Below are 5,761 nucleotides of genomic sequence, written 5' to 3'. Positions count from 1 at the left end.
AGTTCAGTGTGCTTGTTTTACCCAAATAGGGGTCCTGGACGTTGGGGGTCGATTTTGGTCAAACTCACCCCAAGATGGAAGTTATTGAGCGGTGCTAGGTGATAGCCCTGGATGTCCCCTACATGCCAGTACCCGGTCTTGGGGCATCATATCGCCTCCTTCTGGTCGTTCCAGCAACCCAAAGTAGGTCAGTATGCTTGATTGACCCAAATAGGGGGTCCTGGACGTTGGGGTCGATTTTTGTCAAGCTCACACCAAGATGGAAGTTATTGAGCGGTGCTAGGTGATAGTCCTGGATGTTCCCTTCATGTCAGTACACGGTCTTGGGGCGTCACATCGCCTCCTTCTGGTCGTTCTAGCAACCCAAAGTAGGTCAGTGTGCTTGTTTTACCTAATTAGGGGGTCCTGGACGTTGGGGGCGATTTTGGTCAAGCTCACACCAAGATGGAAGTTATTGAGCGGTGCTAGGTGATAGTCCTGGATGTTCCCTTCATGTCAGTACACGGTCTGGGGGCGTCACATCGCCTCCTTCTGGTCGTTCCAGCAACCCAAAGTAGGTCAGTGTGCTTGTTTTACCCAAATAGGGGGGTCCTGGACGTTGGGGGTCGATTTGGTCAAACTCACCCCAAGATGGAAGTTATTGAGCGGTGCTAGGTAATAGCCCTGGATGTCCCCTTCATGTCAGTACCCGATCTTGGGGCATCACATCGTCTCCTTCTGGTCGTTCCAGCAACCTACAGTAGTTCAGTGTGCTTTTTTTACCCAAATAGGGGATCCTGGACGTTGGGGGGTCGATTTTGGTCAAACTCACCCCAAGATGGAAGTTATTGAGCGGTGCTTGGTGATAGTCCTGGATGTTCTCTTCATGTCAGTACCCGGTCTTAGGGCGTCTCATCGCCTCCTTCTGGTCGTTCCAGCAACCAAAAGTAGGTCAGTGTGCTTGTTTTACCCAAATAGGGGGTCCTGGACGTTTGGGGTCGATTTTGGTCAAGCTCACCCCAAGATGGAAGTTATTGAGCGGTGCAAGGTGATAGCCCTAGATGTCCCCTTCATGTCAGTACCCGGTCTGGGGGCGTCACATCGCCTCCTTCTGGTCGTTCCAGCAACCCAAAGTAGTTATGTGTGCTTGTTTTACCCAAATAGGGGGTCCTGGACGTTGTGGGTCGATTTGGTCAAACTCACCCCAAGATGGAAGTTATTGAGCGGTGCTAGGTGATAGTCCTGGATGTCCCCTACATGCCAGTACCCGGTCTTAGGGCGTCACATCGCCTCCTTCTGGTCGTTTCAGCAACCCAAAGTAGGTCAGTGTGCTTGTTTTACCCAAATAGGGGGTCCTGGACGTTGGGGGTCGATTTTGGTCAAGCTCACCCCAAGATGGAAGTTATTGGGCGGTGCTAGGTGATAGCCCTGGATGTCCCCTTCATGTCAATACCCGGTCTTGGGGCGTCTCATCGCCTCCTTCTGGTCGTTCCAGCAACCTACAGTAGTTCAGTGTGCTTGTTTTACCCAAATAGGTGGTCCTGGACGTTGGGGGTCGATTTTGGTCAAACTCACCCCAAGATGGAAGTTATTGAGCGGTGCTAGGTGATAGCCTTGGATGTCTCCTACATGCCAGTACCCGGTCATGGGGCATCATATCGCCTCCTTCTGGTCGTTCCAGCAACCCAAAGTAGGTCAGTATGCTTGATTTACCCAAAATAGGGGGTCCTGGACGTTGGGGTCGATTTTTGCCAAACTCACCCCAAGATGGAAGTTATTGGGTGGTGCTAGGTGATAGTCCTGGATGTCCCCTACATGCTAGTACCCGGTCTTAGGGCGTCACATCGCCTCCTTCTGGTCGTTCTAGCAACCCAAAGTAGGTCAGTGTGCTTGTTTTACCTAATTAGGGGGTCCTGGACGTTGGGGGCGATTTTGGTCAAGCTCACACCAAGATGGAAGTTATTAGTGGTGCTAGGTGATAGTCCTGGATGTTCCCTTCATGTCAGTACACGGTCTGGGGGCGTCACATCGCCTCCTTCTGGTCGTTCCAGCAACCCAAAGTAGGTCAGTGTGCTTGTTTTACCCAAATAGGGGGTCCTGGACGTTGGGGGTCGATTTGGTCAAACTCACCCCAAGATGGAAGTTATTGAGCGGTGCTAGGTGATAGCCCTGGATGTCCCCTACATGCCAGTGCCCGGTCTTGGGGCATCACATCGCCTCCTTCTGGTCGTTCCAGCAACCCAAAGTAGGTCAGTGTGCTTGTTTTACCAAAATAGGGGGCCCTGGACGTTGGGGTCGATTTTTGCCAAGCTCACCCCAAGATGGAAGTTATTGGGCGGTGCTAGGTGATAGTCCTGGATGTCCCCTACATGCCAGTACCCGGTCTTGGGGCATCACATCGTCTCCTTCTGGTCGTTCCAGCAACCTACAGTAGTTCAGTGTGCTTGTTTTACCCAAATAGGGGATCCTGGACGTTGGGGGGTCGATTTTGGTCAAACTTACCCCAAGATGGAAGTTATTGAGCGGTGCTAGGTGATAGTTCTGGATGTTCTCTTCATGTCAGTACCCGGTCTTAGGGCGTCTCATCGCCTCCTTCTGGTCGTTCCAGCAACCCAAAGTAGGTCAGTGTGCTTGTTTTACCCAAATAGGGGGTCCTGGACGTTGGGGGTCGATTTTGGTCAAGCTCACCCCAAGATGGAAGTTATTGAGCGGTGCTAGGTGATAGCCCTAGATATCCCCTTCATGTCAGTACCCGGTCTGGGGGCGTCACATCGCCTCCTTCTGGTCGTTCCAGCAACCCAAAGTAGTTATGTGTGCTTGTTTTACCCAAATAGGGGGTCCTGGACGTTGTGGGTCGATTTTGGTCAAACTCACCCCAAGATGGAAGTTATTGAGCGGTGCTAGGTGATAGTCCTGGATGTCCCCTACATGCCAGTACCCGGTCTTAGGGCGTCACATCGCCTCCTTCTGGTCGTTTCAGCAACCCAAAGTAGGTCAGTGTGCTTGTTTTACCCAAATAGGGGGTCCTGGACGTTGGGGGTCGATTTTGGTCAAGCTCACCCCAAGATGGAAGTTATTGGGCGGTGCTAGGTGATAGCCCTGGATGTCCCCTTCATGTCAATACCCGGTCTTGGGGCGTCACATCGTCTCCTTCTGGTCGTTCCAGCAACCTACAGTAGTTCAGTGTGCTTGTTTTACCCAAATAGGTGGTCCTGGACGTTGGGGGTCGATTTTGGTCAAGCTCACCCCAAGATGGAAGTTATTGAGCGATGCTAGGTGATAGACCTAGATGTCCCCTTCATGTCAGTACCCGGTCTTAAGGCGTCACATCGCCTCCTTCTGTTCGTTCCAGCAACCCAAAGTAGGTCAGTGTGCTTGTTTTACCCAAATAGGGGGTCCTGGACGTTGGGGATCGATTTTGGTCAAGCTCACCCCAAGATGGAAGTTATTGAGCGGTGCTAGGTGATAGTCCTGGATGTCCCCTACATGCCAGTACCCGGTCTTAGGACGTCACATCGCCTCCTTCTGGTCGTTCCAGCAACCCAAAGTAGGTCAGTGTGTTTGTTTTACCCAAATAGGGGGTCCTGGACGTTGGGGGTCGATTTTGGTCAAGCTAACCCCAAGATGGAAGTTATTGAGCGGTGCTTGGTGATAGTCCTGGATGTTCCCTTCATGTCAGTACACGGTCTTGGGGCGTCACATCGCCTCCTTCTGGTCGTTCCAGCAACCCAAAGTAGGTCAGTGTGCTTGTTTTACCCAAATAGGGGGTCCTGGACGTTGGGGGTCGATTTTGGTCAAACTCACCCCAAGATGGAAGTTATTGAGCGGTGCTAGGTGATAATCCTCGATGTTCTCTTCATGTTAGTACCCGGTCTTGGGGCGTCACATCGCCTCCTTCTGTTCGTTCCAGCAACCCAAAGTAGGTCAGTGTGCTTGTTTTACCCAAATAGGAGGCCCTGGACGTTTGGGTCGATTTTGGTCAAACTCACCCCAAGATGGAAGTTATTGAGCGGTGCTAGATGATAGTTCTGGATGTCTCCTACATGCCAGTACCCGGTCTTAGGGCGTCACATCGCCTCCTTCTGGTCGTTCCAGCAACCCAAAGTAGATCAGTGTGCTTGTTTTACCCAAATAGGGGGCCCTGGACGTTGGGGGTCGATTTTGGTCAAGCTCACCCCAAGATGGAAGTTATTGGGCGGTGCTAGGTGATAGCCCTCTATGTCCCCTTCATGTCTGTACCCAGTCTTGGGGAGTCACATCGCCTCCTTCTGGTCGTATTAGCAACCCAAAGTAGGTCAATGTGCTTGTTTTAACCAAATATGAGTTTCCCTTACGTTTAAGTTAATTGTGTTTAGGCTGAATCTAAGATGGAAGTCATGCGGCACTGCTAGGTGATAGCCCAGATGTCCATTTTATGCCAGTTACCTGTCTTATGGCGTCACATCGCCTCCTTTTGGTCGTATTAGCAACCCAAAGTAGTTTAATGTGTTTGCTTAACTCAATCAAAAGGGCCCAAGAGGTTGGGGTCAATTTATTCAAGCTGACCCTAAGATGGAAGTCATTTGTAGGTGCCAGTTCATAGCCATTGCCAGTACCCTGTCTTAGAGCGTCAAATTGCCTCCTTCTGGTCGTAACAAGGGGTCCCAAGGATTTAGGTGCGGCATCTTGCTGTCGTACTAACAACACAATTTCCTTAATTTCTTTGCCATGCACTGACCCCGTCTTGGAGGATACATATGGTCTTCCTAACCCCAGTACTACGCTTATTAAATGATTACAGGGAATAGTCTTTTTAAAGGGTCTGCGTCGTATGCTTACCCTGTCTTCTGGAGTCTTTATATGGTCAGCATGAATCTTAGATAATTACACTATCAACAAAGCGGGATTTTTTCTTTCAAAAAAAGCGTTGCCACCGCGGGAGAGAATGCGTCATCGCGAAATATCGCAACGATATATTCCACCGCAGCCAACGCGGTGGTGCGCGTCGTCACCGCAATCATCTGCTGTTACTGCTGTTTCTGCGTACGACTTAATTCCGTATAAATGCACGCGGCAAATCGCTGTAATTCGGCAAAACCGAGATGTTTAGGTATTTGTGGTACAAATAGAATAGAAGAAGTAGATTAAACCGTGCTCGCGGACAGGATTTTACTTGATTGCGAGGGTAAACAATCGCATTGCTCTTATAAATACTGACTAAACAACCAGAATGCAACTCATAGTAAAACGATTGAAGAATGTTGGTTAAATAATTTGATACCAAATTTTACGAGAACGCTATTCATATTATACATATTTTTACTTAATATAGCGGGTGTTTCGGATTAAAAACCAAATACCAAATATTATAAAGTACAGTATTTATTGGGGGAATGGGGGTAAACTGTGCCAGTAATAATATTTTAAAAAGCTGATGTAATATTTTAAATGTTTATGTTATCTGGGGCCAAAAATAAATCCAATTTAAATTATTCCCCCATGTGTTATCAACATATTAGCTGGTTATCCCGGATACTATTTAGCCGCGGGTAGCCTCTACTGAGTACTGTAGTACATATTAATTTTATGGTTTACTTTTGTTCGTACTGGTTCTTTTTGATTATGTTTCATCGTGTTTTATTTATGTAAACCATTTGCGTTAATGATATTTTCTTTGAAACATTGTTGTTGTGTGGCAGGTGTTCTTATTGGCTGCTGGAAAATAGTAGATTCCTTTCACATTTCGTGTTTCGTGGTAAAAGTACTTATTGGCTGCTAAGTCCCTTATTGGCTGCTGTACTTA

This window comes from Mya arenaria, chromosome 11, assembly GCF_026914265.1.
Source record: "Mya arenaria isolate MELC-2E11 chromosome 11, ASM2691426v1".
NCBI lineage: Eukaryota > Metazoa > Mollusca > Bivalvia > Myida > Myidae > Mya > Mya arenaria.
Note: the sequence above shows the minus strand (reverse complement) of the source record.